The following is a 20,508-nucleotide window of genomic DNA, read 5'->3' on the forward strand; positions in this document are numbered from 1 at the left end:
TTTGTGCTTTGTACAAAATAGTTAATAGAAGTTTAATTGCTATAACAAACAGATTGTAACTCTATGGAGCTTAGTCAAGGGACAAACCCCTAAAAGTGTCTTATCTAGACCAGGACAACTCCCTTTCTGTAAAATACCAGCTTGATACAAACATAATCCTTATTTCAAGAAGACAAACCATGTACAACATTCATGTTTTAGGAAGAGACCTGATTGTGAAAAGGAACTTAGGATGCATTAATAAATCTGGGTAAAACTACACAAAGAATTCTAGAAATATCTTTGATGAAAATAATTTTATAATTATTCTAAAAACTTGATTCAGAGAAGTCTCTAGGAAAAACAAGTAGTTGGATGTGTTTAAAACCTTATATGTTTATTTCTTATACGTTGAAATGACAAACACCTTTGTGAAATGTATACTTGAAAATACGTTAGCTAAACAAAAAGCTCCTAATATAATTACTGTGTAATAGTAAAATGCTTTATGTACCAGCACAGAATGTAATGACTTTACTAAACTAATTACTAATGTAAGAATATTTAAATATAGAATATTTATATTAATAGGAAAATTAATTACTCACAGTGCTCAAGCAACTCTCACCCAACTCAGGAAGACAAGAAGAATAATCTTACCAAAAACTGTCATGTAGAATAAACAACTTTTTTTAAATAACTATTTAAACTAATGACTCTCTTTAAGAATTATTTAATATTGAAAGACTGTTTTAAAAACTGAAAACTTTATATAAAAAGGCGTGTTTGGACTTTTCAGAAACAGAATTTCATTTCCTGTTAAACTGTTAAAATTGAAGAAATATCTCAGAAAATTGACTGAATAAAAAGACAGTTAAAACTACCTTTAAAAGTTATCTGATGCTTTTCTGCCACAAAAACAATTAGAAATATTGTGCATTCATTAAACAGACTGCATATTCAAGAGCTGAAGGTGTCACCTAAACCAACCCCCAAGTAATGGAGCCAATGAGTGACAGCAACAAGCTTTGAATCTAAAGAAGCCTGAAAGAGGTGTGTTTTCCTATAATTTCATGGAACTAGGAAGAAGGGTATAAAATCTCTGAAGTGAGCACTTCTCAGACACACACAACCTCTGCTATCCTGCTTAAACAGCAAGCACTTATCAGTATATCCTGTCCAGCTCTACAAGCAAGCTGCCATAAGAGCTAAGAAAAACGGAGAAGACTAAGAAGAAACCAAAACCAAGGAAATATCCCAACATTTCAACATGGACTGGTGAGAAAAAGTTAACTAAGACACTGACAAGGGATTAGATTCAAAGTCCTATCATTTTACTGGGATATAAAAATGCTGTTGTAACTTAAAATACCAACAGTTTCTCCTGTTAATCACCAAATGATTATTAGTCCATGGATTCCTGGGAGGAGATGGGGCTAAATATTAGTAAACAAAAACAGTAGGATATAAGGTTCGTGATATTCATAATTGGCACATCTCAAGACAGTTCCTTAAATGGCTTCTTTTAAGCAACAAATTTAAATATTTCTTTTCAATTTCATAGGATTTAGTTAAGATTGCTTATGTTGCCCATCTATAAACTGACTGGTTGTTGTTATTATTAATAACTAGACAGGGTCCCGCCTGCCCGTAAGCAAATTATTTTGCCCATACACTATTTTGCCCAAACAGTTTTTAAGTATCTAGTAAGATACCAAGACTGAATTCACAATAATTTAGGGAAACAATATTAATTAGTCTTAACTTACCAAAGTATGCCCCACCCCCCAAAGGCAGTCCATTTTCAAGGTTATAATTAGGGCTCTACCAAATTCATGGCCATGAAAAACATATCACAGACCTTGAAATCTGGTCTCCCCCTGTGAAATCTGGTCTTTTGTGTGCTTTTACCCTATATTATACAGATTTCACAGGGGAGACCAAAGTATTTCAAATTGGGGACCCTGACCCCCAAGGGAGCTGCAGGGGGTCACAGTATTGCCACCCTTTCTTCTGCATGCCTTCAGAGCTGGGCAGCTGGAGAGCAGCAGATGTTGGCCGGGCACCCAGCTCTGAAGCAGCGCCCCGCCAGCAGCAGTGCAGAAGTAAGGGTGGCAATATCATACCATACCGTGCCACCCTTATGTCTGCGCTGCTACCTTCAGAGCTGGGCAGCCGGAGAGTGGTGGTTGCTGACTGAAGGCTCAGTTCTGCAGGCAGCAACCCAGAAGTGAGGGTGACAATACTATACCATGCCATCCTTACTTCTGCACTACTGCTGCTGGTGGCAGCTCTGCTTTCAGAGCTGGGCTCCCAACCAGCAGCAGCTACTCTCCAGCTGCCCAGTTCTGAAGGCAGTGCTGCCGCCAGCAGCAGTAGTAAGGGTAGCAGTACCGCAACTCCCCCTACAATAACCTTACGACCCCCACCCCAAAACTCCTTTTTGGGTTAGGACCCATACAATTATAACACCATGAAATTTCAGATTTAAATCGCTGAAATTGTGAAATTTGCAATTTTAAAAATCCTTCTGGTCATGAAATTGACCAGAATGGACCATGAATTTGGTAGGGTCATAGTTATAATCTCTGTTAAAAGCTCTCCACAAACACACATACAGAAGAGATTGTAACACAAGTAATCAGTCTATCATTGGTGTACTGTTACTTGTGTTCTTTTATGTTTTCTTTTCTTTTCTAATAAAATAGACATGGTTAATAATTGAAGTTATTTTGCTTGATCTAAATCATGGTGTCCCCTAAGATATACAAATGAATCCCTGTGACTAAGTTTTCATCTACACTACAAGCTACAGATGTGTGTGACGCTGGCAGAAAAAGTGCCAGGCTATGCCAAGGCCCCCAAGTCTCACTGAACACTGACAAATGCATAGCTGGAAACCAATCTGGTTCACCTATGTGTTAGCATTAATAAAATAGATGTTAAGTTTATAAGAATGTATTTAGACTTGATGAAATGCTTGTAGGATGCTGCATGTATTGGTGAGACACGGTGGGTGTATCTTTTATTGGACCAACTTCTGTTGGTGACAAAGACAAGCTTTCAAGTCTCACTTATAACATTTGTATCCCATGGTATAAAGTTATATTGAGTGTTTGCAGCGTAAGCCTCTGTAACTCACCAACCAGGAAAGAAGCATTAATTAACATAAAGTGCTCATCCTGCACACAAGAAGGCCCAAAGAAACCAAAATGAGCCATTGTGAAACATCGAAGTGTCACAACCCAATTGCCCCCTCTCCCTAGGGAGTCCCCTGGGAAGGTAGATCAGCACTGTATATTGCTAACACTGTTGCAAGCATCGCAAAGCATTTTGGGGAGGGTTAAAGGTGTGTGAATGGAGAATGGAAGATTCCTTTGCAGGTTTACGAGAGGCCGAGGAGTGGTGGGGGGAAGAAAGAAGAAAGCAGAGAATGGGTTAACTCAATGCTGCAGCTAGCAAGCTCAGTCCGAAGATAAGAAGCTGACTCCAGCCCAAGGCCAGCTGCTACCTGCCAAGACAGAAGGGGGGAAGTCCAACCCCCCCACCCAGCCAGGAGAAGAGAAGAAATAAGTTAAGCAGAGCTAACAGCAAGAACAATGAGAGCGAATGAAACAGTAACAGCAAAGGCCAACAGAAGGGAAAACAGTCTCCAGAGCCGGGATGTTTTGGGAAACCAGGGAGGCCACAGCAAGCCTGTTTGGACTGGTACAAAGAACACCAGAAACAAAGGGCCCTGAATGAACCCCACCCCCAAGGAGCCCAGGACTTAAAAACCCTCCTGAGAGCTAAAGCAACTCAGAGAGCACAGCAGATTCTTGGATGGCCTGGGCCCAAGACAGCACTCCCATCCACCTTCCCCGCCCCACTTCTTCTGACGTTCCACCCAGACTTGGCCAGTCTGGGTTGTACATGTGGGAGTATGAAAGTGGATTAGGGCTTGGGATATTAATGCTTTCTTTCTTCCCCTCAGTGATGTGGGAGCGTTTCCAGCACTCTCTGCTGTTATTTTATTATTTTATCAATAAAGGTTTAAAATGTAGACTCTTGGTGTGCCTCGTCATCTCCTTCCCAAAAAAGATCCTGTGGCCCAGCCTGATCAACTGTGGCCCAGGCAGATTGGTAACGAAAATCTGTCACAAAAGGACTAAGACTTTGCTGATTGCCCTACACGCACACCCATTAAGAGGAGACGGGACTCAAATACCTGCCCCATCAGTTTGAATGCTGGGGGAAGTAAATAAAAATCCCTGGTGACGTTGCACTCTATATGATTTTATGAAAGTATGTTGATGAGTGTGAATATAATATAACTAAAATATGCTTCATGCAAAAGGTCTCTTGTAAAGTATCATTACAAAGCTTATAATCTACTGAGTGCGGTCATCCTATTTGTATAAATGTATCACTCTTGTACCTGAAACTAGAAATATGAACTATAACTCTGAGGGCCTACTGTAATTATGCAAAGTGTGGGCCATTAATGGTGGTTTGGAATCTTGATGGCTCCCATCAACCAGGACAACTGACTGTGGATGGCACTGTTTGCAGCCAGGCCTTCCTGTGAGTCAGGCTGGGAGGAATGAAGGCTTGGGATCTTACAATGACATGTGATCATGTCACCTGAACTGGAATCCATCTTTAACCTGGTGTTTTTCCATTGAGAAGGAGGGGTGGGAACCCAGAGGAACAAAGGATTCCGCCTTATGCAACAGATATATAAGTGGGTGGAACAGAACAAAGGAGGCATCATAAGAAATACCCTAGCTACCACCTGAGCTAGAACAAGGGCTGTACCAGGTGAAAGGATTGTGCCCAGACCAGGAAGGCATCCAGTCTGTGAAAGAAACTTATTGAAACATCTCTGAGGGTGAGATTTTATCTGTATTCAGTTATTTTACTGTATGAGGCTTAGACTGGGGTGTTTTATTTTATTTTACTTGGTAATTCACTTTGTTCAGTCTGCTATTACTTGGAACTACTTAAATCCTACTTTCTGTATTTAATAAAATCACTTTTTACTTATTAATTAACCCAGAGTATGTGTTAATACCTGGGGGGGGGCAAACAGCTGTGCATCTCTCTCTATCAGTATTATAGAGGGCGAACAATTTATGAGTACTGTTTTGCAGGAGGATACACTATATTGATACACATTTATTTAACCAATTATAGCTTAATTTAGATTTCAGATAATAAAAAATACAAAAAAGTACATAAGTTAAGAAATGTCATTCGCCATTTTCTATTTACTGGAGGATTATTTTTTTACTCATGATTTATGTCAAAATGCATTTGGGTGGAAACTGGAACTCAACTAAAAATGCACAAAGAGCATTCTAAAACTGTTTTTTATTAGTTAAATAATATGATCTTAAATGTGCTGCATACTTAAAGGAAAAATATCAAAACCAGTTGTGCATTTTAAACTAACAGATGTATTAAACAAAGGATGTTATCTGTAGTTAGTGAACTGAATTGATTGTTTCTGATCACCACGTCCTTCAAGTTTTTAGAAGCGATAGATCTCATCCCCTCACACCTAACTTTTATTCAGAGACTGGAAGAGAAAAAAAAGGCTTTTCCTACTTTTTCAACTCCCAATAGGTTTCTCAACTGAATAAAGTGAAATTAAAAGAATATATTCTCTCTCTACCTGCAGAAAAGGCTACTGCTGTCAAAAGCTGGTTTAGCACTTCAACAAACTATGGTTCCAGGTACTTAGCTAGAAACTGCTCCACTTCAGTGGTTTGATTTTCTTTAAAATTTTAGCAGCAAACACGTATTGCTTGATTTTTTTTATTTAAATGATTTTCATAGATTTTAGCAAGTTTAGGTCTTAATAGAAGTTGTCAATTTCAAATAGGCTTTTTTTAAAAAAAAAATACTTTATTAATTAGAATATTCTGATTTTTTAATCAATTTTATCAGCCCTGCCCTGGTGTGTGATTTGCAGGCATGCAGAACACTCACAACTGCAACTGAAGTCAAAGGGAGCTGTGCTTTGAACAAATAAAGTGCTATATAACTCTAAGTACCCTAAAAAATCATGTCCTAGATGTCTCAAATCAAGCACACAAAATTAATGGATATTTTTTACCTTAAGTACCGGTAAGTACCCAACACTTACTAGCTTCCAAGATCAGGTGCATCCACATTGGAATGGCCATAGATGACCTTTGTAAATATTATTTTTATGGTTGATCATTAAAAAACAAAGAATCAAGAATTTCAAACTTTAGTCATAATTTGACCTCCTGGCATGTACTTAGACTAAAATTGGTAAAGCACTTTGAACATGGACAGCAATATATAAATACATGTACACATTCTTTTGCCAAGAGTGACATTTGTGCATGCAGCATCTGAAACTTTAAATGCTTTACAAAACAAAAAACATTCATTGGCATCTCAGGTCTAGCTTTTAAAGTATGTTAGTTATTTCACTACTCTAACAATGAAAGAAGTATTTAAATGGTCAGAGATTGCGTCTCACCCTCTTGCAATTGGTACTTGGAAATGAATTATCCTGAATTGGAAAAAGACTCAGCTGAAGACTCAACTCTAGGATGTGCTCCCTTTAGAGGACTTCCAGATCCAAAATATGACCAGCTTTAAACCACCACGTAAAATATCAATTTAGCTTTATTTTTAAATTGTTTTCTTTTGACTAAGGGTATGTCTTCACTACTGGCCGGATCGGTGGGCAGCGATCGATCCAGCGGGGATCGATTTATCCTATCTAGTCTAGACATGATTAATCGATCCCCGAGCGCTCTCCCATCAACTCCTGTACTTCAGCTTGGCAAGAGGCGCAGGCAGAGTCGACGGGGGAGAGGCAGCAGTTGACTCACCGTAGTGAAGACACTGAGGTGAGCAGATCTAAGTACGTCGACTTCAGCTATGTCATTCACGTAGCTGAAGTTGCGTAACTTAGATCAATTCCACACACACACACACACACCCAGTGTAGACCAGGCCAAAGGGTCAACATTGTTTTTTATCATCTCTGTAGATTCCAGTTATAATTTGGCAGTGTAGAGTGGTTTCTGTAAGTAATGTGTTAATATAGTAATTATCTAGCTGCCATGATAGCCTTTCTAGGAATCAAGAAAATAATTTAGCTTTAACAAACACACACTAAGGCTTTATCTACACTACACAGCTTTTAGTGACACAGCCGTGTTTCTACAAGTCGGGCAGTGTAAACGCTGTTTGTCGGCACTTTTGCCAACAAAATACTTCCATCCCCTGCTGTAAGCACTCCTGCCGACAACGAGCCGGTTACACTGCCACTTGCCGAGGCAAAACTTGTGTCTTTTGGGGGGGGGGGAGGCTTTTTTAAGCACTTGCGAATGACTAAAGTTTTGTCGTTCAATTGGCAGTGTAGACAAAGCCTAATACTTTTCACTTACATAATGCCTTCCATCCAAGGGTTAATTAATGTTTGTAAAGCACTTCTTAATCTCACACCACCTTTGTTAGGAATCAGTGGCAGAAAACAGAACCCAGGCTTTCTTACACCCAGTTCTATGCCTTAAGAAGAGGAATATCCTACTTCAATTAGGCCACACTCTTGAGTGTCCTAAAATATTAATGTACATCCAATTATCTCCATTATATTACTGTACTGTAATAACTTCTAAGTTAGTGCACTATGTTTTATTTATTTGGAACTAAAACAGTTTTTAATCCATTTAGAGTACGTACAAAAACGGTTGCAGCATGTTACTGATTTTTTTAAATTAAATTATATTTTAAATTAATTTTGTTGTAGGGTTCTGATGACATAATTAAGTAGGATGACATGGTTGCTATCAAAATAACCACTCACTGAACACGAAGATACCTGCAGAGGAGATTCCCTCACATGTTCGAAAATGCTAGTAGGGGTTATGCATGCATGTTAAGAGCAAAACAGGCCCATTAATTAAATAACCTTTGGAAAACATAAATGGTAATATGATCCCATGCAAAAAAGTATAATTTTATGACATTTCCGTATCCCTGTTAAGGATTAATAACAATAAAAAGTTACTACCGTAATTTGATAAAAGGTTTCACAAATTGTATTGACATTGGAATATTTTTTCAGCTCAGTAAATGAGACTGCATATGGTGTTTTATTACCTTGAAAACTTTGTATCACCTTACAGAAAGAAACATTTCCTTATGTACATATGAGCTAAATGCAGTTGTTACAGTAGTGCAGGAGTCCTCAAACTTCATTGCACCGCGACCCTCTTCTGACAATAAAAATTACTAGACAATCTCAGGAGGGGGGACCAAAGCCTGAGCCCACCCGAGCCCCCACTGCCCATGCAGGGGGGCGGCGGCAAAGCTGAAGCACAAGGGCTTCAACCCCAGTCAGAGGGCCTGTAACCCGAGTCCCAACACGCAGGGCTGAAATCCTCAGGCTTCGGCCTCGGGTGTTGGGTCTCGGGCTTTGGCCTGGGCCCCAGCAAGTCTAAGCCAGCCCTGGCAACCCCATTAAAATGGAATTACAGCTCCCATTGGCCGGTTTCTGGCTGTGAGGACAGTGCTGGGGATGGGGGCAGCGCGCGGAGCCACCTCCCCCCACACCAGAGGTGCACACAGATGTGCCAGCAGCAGCTGGCTGCTTCTAGGAGCAGCATGGGACCACGGCTGGAAGGCAACCTGCCTGAGCGCCCCGCTGTGCCGCGGGACTTTTAGTGGCCCAGACTCGGAGATCGCAAGGGGGCAGAGGAGGCTGGACAGAAATGTTAGACCGGCCGGATCCAGCAAGCAGGCTGTATTTTGACTTCCCCTGACATAGAGAGAGTAAATGAAACAATGAATTCATACTGCTGGGGTTCATTGGGTAATTTTTATTGTTAAATTTGGCTCCTGAACCAATGAGATCTGAGTATAACTGGCTGAAACTAAGGAAGAACTTCAGAACATGCTTATTGCTGCAAACAATGTCAGCAAGAAATATGGAGTGAGGATCGACATTAGGAAGACAGAAAGTATGATGATAAATAAACACAGAGACCAGAGATGCCAACTTTCTAATTTCCCCAGGGGTGCTCAACCCCCGCTCTGCCCCAGGCCCCCCCCCCCCTCCATCCCTTCCCCCAAAACCCCACCTTGCCCCACCTCTTTCCACCCCCCCTCTTCCCACCCCTCCCCCAAGCACACCCTGCCCTTGCTCCGCCTCTTCCTGCTCCCTCTCCTCCAGCCCACCACTGAACAGCTGATCCTTGGCAGACAGGAGGCGCTGGGGAGGGGAGGAGCTGATCGGCGGGGCTGTCGGAGGGAGCTGAGCCCCCACCTATGAAAGAGATGCACAAGACAGGCAACACCTATTACTTGATGGTTGATAGGTGAAATAAGTGTAGGGAGTCTAATGGAAGATGTGATGAAGAAATCAAAAGAAGGATACAGTTTGCAAAAGTATTCAACAACTTCCAAAGACTTCTGTGTTATCAAAATTAAAACTCCATATATCCTCACTAAATTGCTAAACTGCTACCTACAGTCAATTCTCCTGTTTGGATTTGAGAGCTGGACACTTAAGAAGGACACTGAGAGAAGACTCAAAGCATTCAAGCTTTGGCGTTATAGATGAAAGTTAAAAATTATCTGGAAAACCAAAACTAAGAATGAAGCAGTGATGAGAAGGATGAGTTTTAAAAGAGCTCAATTACCTAAGACCCTAGGTCAGGAGTTCTCAAACTTCATTGCACTGAGACCTCCTACTAACAACAAAGATTACTACATGTTCCCAGGAGGGGGGAACAAAGCCTAAGCCCTGCCATCCTGGGCAGGGTTTGGGGGGGGGGGTCCAAAGTCGAAGCTCAAGGGTTTCAGCCCCAGGCGGGGGGCCCGTAATCTATTCTGAGTCCCTCCACTCAGGGCTGAAACTGAGTTCTGAGCCCTGCAACCCAAGGAAGTGGGGCTTTGGCCCCTGGCCCCAGCAACTCTAATGCGAGCCCTGGTGACCCCATTAAAATGGGGTCACGACCCACTTTGGGGTCCAACCCACAATTTGAAACCGGTGCCCTACGTAAAAGATCACAGAGCAACTCACTTCCAGCACTCACATCGGAAAAGAGTGCAGGCAAACTAGGAAGAGGAAGAAAAGAGCCAGTTATATCTTCAGATGGACTGGTATCCTGCCACTGCTACCAACTCCTTGTGTGCCCTTGGGCAAGTCACCTAACCTCTCTCCCTCATTTTCCCCATCTGTAAAAATGGAATCATACATATTCACTTCCCAGAGATATAGGGAGGATTAGTAGATGTAAAACACTTTGAACACAAATAGTGCTACACAATTGCCAAGTATTATTATCAGTAATGTGCAGAGATTTTGGTTTATAAATCTCTTTCCTAAAGAAAGGAGCATCAATCACAGCAGTGACCTCTCGGTGTCTCTGCCAAGTGGAGCTAATAGCGTTTCCCCACCTCACAAGGGTACTGAAGTAAATTCATTAACAGGGCAGGCAGATACAACAGCGAGTGGGGTCAGGTAGCTGCTGGATAGTTGGGGACGTGCTCCTCGAGGGCCAGGAGCAGTTTACTGTACCCCCTCCGCCAGCCAAGCAACAGTTGCACGCTACTCTCGAAAACAGTGTTACCCGTTAACCACCTTATCGAAGCAGCCTCAGCCTCCCTGGAGGGTGGAGCCGCTGGGATTGGGAGGGAAAAGTAGCACCCGGGTCAGTTGGGACCGTTTGAAAAGCAAGCAGTGAAATCGGAGTCCAACAAACCAAGCCCCATCCCCCCCCCAAGCCCAGCTTGGAACGGAACCATTCCCCGTCGCACACACCCAACACCGCCCAACGCGGGGGGTGTCTAACTTCTGCACGCTACCCCCCACCCCCCGAGTCCCCTCAGGTCTCTCCCCTGCCCCACTTTACTCCTTCCACCCCCCGTCCCGAGTAGGGGGAGCACCGCTCCCAGACCCACTCACCGCCGTCCCCCAGGACTCCAGCGCCTCCCCGAGTCACCAACTCGCCACCGGTCACCGGGGCGACGGGCGCCTGTCTCCACCACCCAGCCCCTCGGCCACTGGCTGCAGGGAGCTGTCAGTCACTCACCCGGCAGGGGTGGCGGTCGGGTTCCCGACCAGAGAGACAATACAGAACCGGGAACTACAGCTCCCAGCATGCACCGCTGCCACTCCGCCGCCGCCGGCCGCCTAGGGCCGCTGCGCGTTGCATGCCGGAAGCTGTAGTGTCCTTCTTGCTTCAACGCCTCACAAGGGGGCGGTGGGCAGCGCACAAGTCCTCAGCGTGGGGACGGGAGCGTGCCCATCCTCCACCCGCGGAGTTATAATACGCATGCGCAGACTTTCGCGGGCCCTCCCCCGCACCCGAGGCTGGGGCAGCTACGGGGGCTCGAGGTGCGAGGCCGGCTGCCGGCGGGGGGACTGGGGCGGCAGAGGGCGCTCTCAGGATAACAGAGGCTGGGAGCTCGCAAAGGCAGGAGCGTGAGGGGTGTATGAGGTAGGCAGGACGAGGCGGACAATTTTTCGCTTTAAAGCAGATTTTATTTAAACCGAATACGTTTCTTTTTAAAAATAAACCTCATTTCAAATTAAATGTGAAATTATTGCAACCTGAGTTCAGGGCTCAGCGTCCTGTAATCCATGAACATCCTTAACATTATATACACAAAATATTAAGGCGCACATGTTTTAGTTTTAAAGAAAGTGGAACTACTGAACTCGTGGAAGCCCCTGGTGAAGCACCTGAAGCCAGTTTGTTGAAGTGCTTAGCTGGCTTTTAAAAGCAAGAGCCTCTTCTACAGGTGCTGAGGGACTCTTTTCTTCATTTTAAGTTTTTTCAACTAGCTGATGCCCATGACTAGCTCAGTGGAAGTTAAGAAACCAATTAGGAGTTGAAAAAGCAGGAAAGCTTGTTTTCCTCTTTCAATCTAAGAATAAAATGTGAGAGGGTGAGATTTACTAGTTCTAAAGTCAGTTCTATTCACTAACAACAGATAATACTTCCATTGTTTAATACAGCGGTTCTCAAACTGGTGGTCATGATTTTATTACATGGGGGGGTTGCGAGCTGTCAGCTTCCTCCCCAAACCCTCCATCATTTATAATAGTGTTAAATATAAAAAATGTGTTTTTACTTTATAAGGGTGGGGTGTCAGACTCCTAGGCTTGCTGTGTGAAAGGGGTCACCCATACAGAAGTTTGAGAACCACTGGTCTAATACATCCATTAATTATAAATGCAAAACATGTTTTGATATTTTTCTTTGTATTCAGCACAATTTAATTTAGTTTTAAGTAATAAATTGTAAAACACAGTTTTTATGAATTTTAATTGAATTCCTATTTCCATCCAAATGCAACTTGAGAAAAAATTAATCATCTCATAAATAAGAAATGTCATTCAGCATTTTCTAACAAAAATGTAAAATTAAGAATCAGGGTAAATGTATGGTAAGCTATATAATTGTTTACATTATATTTATACATATTTATTTATCCTTCTAGTTGGTAAAACCAAGTACCAAATTATACCAACCAAGGAGAATTAACCTTGCTTTAGGAAAATAACAAATATATTAATGCAAAACAAGATTTCATATAGACAATGACTTGTTTATACTGCTCTATATAATATACACTGAAATGTAAGTATAATATTTATATTCCAATTGATTTATTTTATAATTATACAGTTAAAATGAGAAAATCAATTTTTCAGTAATAGTGACACTTTTGAATTTTTGTGTCTGATTTTGTAAGCAAATAATTTTTAAGTGAGATGAAACTTGGGGGTACACAAGACACATCAGACTCTTGAAAGGGATACGGTAGTCTGGCAAGGTTGAGAGCCACTGAGCTATATGATGCAGGTCATTGTCATAGGAGTGCAAGATGGGCAGTAGTTTGTCTACTGTTGCCTCAACAAAGTGTAACCTAACCATAGCCTTTAATAGATAGATTGATAATGTCTATTCCAATGAAGGGAATTATGGAAGGGATTATGTTGGAAGAAAAGAATAGTTAACGTGAACTGTGCTGAGAACCTACTTCTTCACAAACTGGGAGCCAGGAACTGTGGAATTCTATTCCCATTTCACACACCCTCCATGATCTGAGGCTCAGATTCTTCAAAATGTTCCTTGTAGATATAACTACACAGAGCCACAACAAATTGGCACTGAGGTCTACCCATGTGGCACAACTTGCAGGCTAGAGGCTTTAATTTCTATGCCAGAGTCTCTTAGTCTACAAAATGGGGATAATGGTACCTATATTCTAGGCTATTGTGAGAATGAGGTAAAGGTTGTGAAATGTTTGGAAGATTGCTTTTACAAGTACTAAGCATTACTATTAGAGTTGGTCAAAACAATGAGAGGAGGAAGAATTTGCATAAAATGTTTTCTCAAGAGTTTTCTGACTAGCTACCGAGCTGGTTAAAAATAATAAAGCTTTAGCAGAAGATGAAATTTTTATTAGAAATGACATACCTTTCGGAAATTTCTCTACCAATTTTCCTATGTAAATGTAATTGCCCTGTAATAAAATCTCGGACCTGTGTCTGATCCAAATTTCCATATATGTAAGTGTAAGAGTAGATAATTTTATTTACAAGTAATAATAAGAGAATATTTCTTCTTTCTTTTTCTTTATCCTCCAACACCCCCTCAGGTGTATAAGGCATCCACCAGTTTCTGCCACCATTTAGTTTAGTCTTGTGCTGGTCTATTCAGGCTTCTGAGTGTCATGTTGATGGATTTCACTTCTTTCTCTATTGAACTGTGTAATATTTTTCAAAATTGCCCTCTGTTCCTTTTTCCAGGTGGTGTCATATTATCACTAGCTGTGGAAGTCATGTTGATGGCATCCTTACAGTGTGTCCTAAATATATCTGTTGTTCTGATATTGCAAGAAACTCTTTCCAGTGGATTCTGAAGAACTTCTATGGGCATTTATTTTGGAATGAGTTGATCTTTTTATCCATTTCTGTTGTAGATTTCCATGACTCTGCTCCATAATTGAGGACAGACATGATACTGGTATTAAAAAATTGTATTTCTGTGTCAGTGCCAATCATGCTACTTTTCCAAATCTTTTCAAGTTTATGAACATGGTTTGCTCCTTTTGATATTCCTTGATTGACATCTAGGATGGTGTTACTATCATTGCACATCTCACTGCATAGACAGGTAAAATGACTTACTTTTTCAGGTGTTTTTTCATCCACTCTAATGGTTACCTGTGGGACATGGATATCCATATATTTTGGCTTCCCATTGTTGATGAACAAACCAACTTGTTTTGTTCTATCTGGCAAAAGCTGTGTCATTTCCTCCATTAAGGGATGTGTTGAACTAAGCAGGACAGTGTCATCCAATTGCACTTTATCATTTGTACATAAAATTCCTCTGTGGCCTTTTGTGGTTACTTTCCTCATGACATAGTCAATGATCAGTGCAATCAATAGTGAAGACATATTATACCCTTGCCTTACTCTGGTTGTCATTGAAAACCATTAGCGGATGTTGTCACCATCTCTGGCTGCACATTCAGCATTATCATATAGATTGGGGTGGCAAACTTTTTGGCTCTCGGGCCACATCTGGGTATGGAAATTGTATGGCAGGCCATGAATAGTCACAAAATTGAGGGTTGGGATGTGCGAGGGGGTTGAGGGCTCTGGCTGGGGTTTACACTTTGTATAGGGTTTACATTTAAAAACCCCATTGGTATGTACCCTGTACTGTGGCCTTTAAGGTGATTTGGATAAAATACTTGAAATTGCTTGGTGCAAGTGTCCTGAACCTCATTCATAAAAAAAGTCATTGTTACCAGGAAATAATTTTAGTTTGATCAGTGTACATAAGAATGGCCATATTGGGTCAGACCAATGGTCCATCTATCCTGTCTTCAGACAGTGGCAATGCCAGATGCTTCAGAGGAAATTCAACAGAACAGGGCAATTATTGTGTGATCCATCCCCTGTCGTCCAGTCCTAAGATCTGGCAGTCAGAAGCTTAGGGACACCCAGAGCATGGGATTGCATCCCTGACCATGTTGGCTAATAGCCATTGATGGACCTATCATCCATGAACTTTTCTAATTTTTTGTGAGCCCAATTATACTTTTGACCTTCACAACATCTCCAGAAAATGAGGTCCACAGGTTGACTGTACACTGTGTGAAGAAGTACTTCCTTTTGTTTGTTTTAAACCTTCTGCCTATTAATTTCCCCTGGCTCTTGTGTTATGTGAATAAATACTTCCTTATTCACTCCTCCACACCATTCATGATTTTAAAGACCTCTTGTTATCTCTTTTCTAAGCTGAACAGTCCGTCTTTTTATGGACTCTGTTCTATACCCCTGATCATTTTTGTTGCCCTTCTCTGTACTTTTTCCATTTCTAATGTATCTTTTTGGGGATGGGGAAACCAGAACTGCACACACTATTCAAGATGTGGGTGGACCATGGATTTATATAGTGGCATGATATATTTTGTACCCGGTATTATGGTGCCCCATTGATTATCAGTGTGAAGGCTTGTCCATGTTATGAAAAGAGGCCGAGATTAGTTCCGGATTAACCAATGCATACTCATATCCCCATTTGCTGCAAACTATTGTTTGTGTAGACATGTTCTAAATTCTATTTTCAGGGTCTATTAGTTACACCTACGTAGCAGTCATAGTGGTACTGGGGTTGTGGACATACAAATAAGATCCTAATTTGTGATGAATAGTTGACTTTTAGATTCCATGTTGAATTTTCAGAGCTGGCAGTTAGAGTAAACATCTGTTTACTTATTTTTGATTTGTCATCAGTGACAGACAATAAACATGGTACACCAAGATACCATTTTCACTAAGGATACATCTGTATTGCAAAAAACAAAACAAACCCACAGTCACAAGTCTCAGAGCCTGGGTCAACTGACTCAGGGGTCAGCAAGAAGGTGGATCTCGGAGCATGGGTTCCAGCTCAAGTGGGAATGGCTAACACTGCCATTTTCCACTCTGTACCACGAGCCTGAGTCAGTTGACCTGGGCTGTAAGACTCACTGCCGCGTTGTTGTTGGGTTTTTTTTTTTAGCAGTTGTGACAAAGTTCCTTCTCTATCTTGGTGGGGCCTGCGCTTATTGGCGGATTTTCTCGCCTCAGAGATTCACCATGTGGGTTGGGGAACAGCCCAGAGACCTTCCCCTCTGGTAGAACCCACAGTCCAGGTCAATTGGGAGGTTTAGGGGGAACCCGGTCCCACCCTCTGCTCCGGGTTCCAGCCCAGGGCCCTGTGGACTGCAGCTGTCTAGAGTGCCTCCTGGAACAGCTGCACAACAGCTACAATTCGCTGGGCTACTTCCCCATGGCCTCCTCCCAACACCTTCTTTATCTTCACCACAGGACCTTCTTCTTGGTGTCTGTTAATGCTCCTCAGTCCTCCAGCAGCACATCCTCTCACTCCCAGCTCCTTACATCCACCCCACAAGCTGCAGTGAGCTCCTTTTTAAAACCCAGGTGCCCTGATTAGCCTGCCTTAATTGATTCTAGCAGCTTCTTGATTGGCTGCAGGTGTTCTAATCAGCCTGTCTGCCTTAATTGTTTCCAGAAAGTTCCTGATTGTTCTGGAACCTTCCCTGTTACCTTACCCAGGGAAAAGAGACCTACTTAATCTGGGGCTAATATATCTGCCTTTTATCACTCTCCTGTAGCCGTCTGGCCTGACCCTGTCACACAGTATAGACATAACCTGAGTCACTTTTCAGAGAAGAACTCAATTTTAAGAAAAAAATCTTCTCCATGGAATTCTATTATGTCTGGGTGCACAGATCCTTTGGGGCTTCAAAGAGGCATCTTCTCAATCAGGATACTCCATTCCCAAGTTTCCCTACTAAGTAGGATTCCCACCAATTCAGGCAGGAATGCGTAGACAGCTCACTAGAAGTGACTGGTGGGGATAACTAGAAAATGAACAACTACTCCCAAAGAAACTGGGATTAAAAAGGTCGACTTTCCAAATCTCTGATCCTGATCAGGTCCTGTGGAGTTTCTGAAATGAAGTTCCTCGCTCGCTTCTGTGAAGCTGAGGCAAGTAGGTGTGTTTGGGTGTCATACAGAGCCTTACTTAATCATGGCAGGTGATCTTTAATATCTAATAATAAGCTTATTGTCATGGATAGAGAGAGATAAAAAGCCTTTGCAGCAGAAGTTTACAGGACACCTGGGGGCTTTCTTCTTTGTGCAGATCTGTTACAATGGGTACTTCAAGAAATATTCTTCCTTCAATTAATCAGAGTCCAGTCCTTAGGACCACTAACAATCTCAGGGCAGAGTAGTCCTGTATTCTGTACTGATCTAAACTAGAAGGCCACATGGCCATCAATTCTGTATATTGGTCATCCTATCTTAGCCAATGCCATTTCTTTTCTTTTGGCAGAACTCTTCTCCAGGCCTTAGTCTCTAGGAGAAGGTGTAAGAAATATTTTTATATATAATTTACCTGAATGTTTTGGATGTCCACATTTAAAAGACGATCCTGCATACAACTCTGAAACACTGGTATTAAAATCCCATCGCAATGAGTCTGTGGATCTTAACATGAAGAATAGAAACATTTATCTGTGCTTACCTAAAAATGTCCTTTCTTCAAGTAATAAGATCCACAGATCCAGACCACCCTGGAGAGACAAATAGATCAACCAGAATGGAGATCGATATTGACATGCAATTATTTGGATTTGCTGTCGTTACGTGGAATTTACCATGTGTGTGCTGTAATAGGAGAAACTGTTGTGCTTTTTCCTCAAAAGTATATTTAACACAATCTGTAAATTAGGAAAGTAGATTTGAATTATCCTGTCTGTGGAAGTTCTCTCAACATAGGGAACTTCAGGAAGAAGGGCATTTTCATTCTGCAAGTGACTGATGGGACTGGTTCTGCCCCCAAGCCGCAAACAGGCTGACGTATCCATTGTAACAGATTGGTGAATCTTATTACTTGAAGAAAGGAATTTTTCAGTTAATCACTGATACATTTTCCTATTCCACACTCAAGTAAATAAAAATCAACAGAGAGTCCTGTGGCACCTTAAAGACTAACAGATGTATTGGAGCATAAGCTTTCATGGGTGAATACGTCATGCGTCTGACGAAGGGGGTATTCACCCACGAAAGTTTATGCTCCAATACATCTGTTAGCCTTTAAGGTGCCACAGGACTCTGTTGCTTTTTACAGATCCAGACTAACACGGCTACCCCTCTGATACATAAATAAAAATAGGATTCATTCCTCTTTCTCATACTAGTTAGGGGAAATTTTTAAAGCAGTGCTGGTACAGGCAGTATGCTAATCAATCTTTTTATTTCTAACTGGGATTTAAGAGGATAGCCAAAGAAGGTTGTGTATCTATGTTTAATAGGATCAATAACCAGAAAAATGTTCACCCCAGCCATAAACAAAGTAAACACTTGCTTTTTTGAGCTGTGGAATGGGAAAATGTGATTAACTGAAAATTTCCTTTCTTCGAGTAATAAGGGAATAGGAGCAGGAGGGAGTCCCCTAGGAGGGGAAGCAATGGGAATATCCTAGAGGAAAAAGGGGACTCCAGGGAGAAAGCCCTGGGAGGCAATGCTCAAAGAAAAGGGCAAGGAACATAGGCGCCGACTCCGTGGGTGCTCCGGGGCTGGAGCACCCACGGAAAAAAATTGGTGAGTGCTCAGCACCCACCGACAGCTCCCCATGGCCCCGCCCCACCCCCCTGCTCCAGCTCGCCGCCTCCTCCTCCGTGAGCGCGCCACTGCGTCCTGCTTCTCCCCCCCCCTCCTTCTCAGCGCTTGTGCCGCGAAACAGCTGATTTGCGCGGCAGGAGGGAAGGGAGAGGAGGGGGAATGTGGCGCACTGGGGGAAGAGGCGGGACGGGGATTTGGGGAAGGGATCCAGTAGGGGCAGGGAGGGGGCGGAGTTAGGGCCGGGACTTTGGGGTTGGAATAGGGGTGGGGCAGGGGCGGGGATGGGGTGGAGTCAGGGCAGGGGGTGCAGGCACCCACTGGCGCTGGAGAAAGTTGGCGCCTATGGCAAGGAACCTGCAGTAAACCATGAAGAAGGAGGGACAGATTGAAGAAAAGGGGAAAATCCTCTGGGAGCTGTAGCCCAGGATGGGCTGAGGAACTGGTATTGTGGTTTTTTGCCTATGTTTGGAAAATAAAACTACCTGGAAAGAGACGTGGCAGGGGTCCTTTGTGGTCTGGGACAAGCCAGCACTTTACATACTGCTATTGAAAATATTATTTATCTTAAAGAGCTTTCCTTATCAAGTCTGAATTCAAGAAGATTATAGATTATATTGCAAAGCAAGAAAAAAAGCATTATTGTATTTGAAATAAAACACAACATCTCTTAATCATTCAATTCCCTCCTTCTTCCCTTATTCAGGATTTGACATGATAATAACATCGGTATCTCAGGTTAAACCTCCAATACTTACAGTAGGTAAACTAATATACAACTCAGTATAATGTTACACAATTAATTGGCCCAGATTAAGTCTGGAACCAAGTCTATACTAGAAACTTTTGCTCATATAGTAATATCATTTAGGAGTGATTTTTTTTTTTTTGACATCTCTACCTGCAAAATCTCTAGTGTAGACACAGTTATACCAGCAAAAAAGTGCTTTTGCTGGCATAGCTTATTCTGTTCAGAGAACAGATACAGTAACTCCTCACTTAACGTCATCCCGGTTAACGTTGTTTCGTTGCTGATCAATTAGAGAATATGCTCATTTAAAGTTGTGCAATGCTCCCTTATAAGGTTGTTTGGCAGCCACCTGCTTTGTCCAATGCTTGCAAAATGAGCAGCGTGTTGGAGCTAGCTGGTGGAAGCTTGGAACCAGGGTGGACCGGCAGCCCCCGCATCAGCTCCCCACGCCCCTAAGTTCCCTGTGAGGCAGCCACCCAGCAGGCTATCAATTGCTGGGCAGTTCAGCTGTCCCTCCCCCCCTGCCCTGTGTTGCTCCTGCCCTCTGCCTTGGAGCTGCTCCTGGGAGCCTCCTGCTTGCTGTGCAGCGGGGCAATTGTGGCAATTGGGAAACTGGCCCATATCATCTAACTGAATTAATATAAATCAGTTGTAAACAGATTTTAAAGTTTTGTCTACACACGGACTTTGTATACATGTGAAAGTTGAACTGGTTCAACTTCTTTAAAAAACTATTTTAGTTAAATAGGTGAAAAATCCTTTGTAGACACCCTTATTTTGGGTTAAGCGGGTGTATTTCAATTTAACTTAAATTGGTAAAATATCAGATTATGACAAACTGAAATAAACTACCCTTAAACTGAAGTAAGGGTGTCTACACACAAATTTGCACTGGGTTCAGTAAATCTGTTTACAAGTTTGTGTGTAGACAGGGCCTTAATGTGTCCTCATAGGGGTTTGCACTGGTTTAAATATACCAAATTAAAAACCAATTTAGTTAAACCAGTTCAAGTTTTGTTTGTGAATCAGTCAAGTGCGCATCTTTTTTAAAGTAGATATAATTAATTTTCTAAATATATATTTA

At 42.1% G+C, this 20,508-nt stretch overlaps 1 protein-coding gene across 2 annotated transcripts in view; it reads right to left on the minus strand.

Annotated features, from left to right (window-relative positions):
• The window catches only part of RGS12 (regulator of G protein signaling 12), a 177,496-nt gene extending 166,404 nt beyond the window's left edge, over positions 1–11,092 (minus strand). The window contains exon 1 of one of the 2 annotated variants that reach the window (XM_034771889.1): positions 10,919–11,091. The gene's annotated coding sequence lies outside the window, so the exon portion shown is untranslated. Of the gene's footprint in view, positions 1–10,918 lie in introns of both variants that reach the window. The other variant, XM_034771890.1, reaches the window with a different exon arrangement.
• Between the last annotated feature and the right edge of the window lie 9,416 nt (positions 11,093–20,508).

This window comes from Trachemys scripta, chromosome 5, assembly GCF_013100865.1.
Source record: "Trachemys scripta elegans isolate TJP31775 chromosome 5, CAS_Tse_1.0, whole genome shotgun sequence".
Lineage (NCBI taxonomy): Eukaryota > Metazoa > Chordata > Testudines > Emydidae > Trachemys > Trachemys scripta.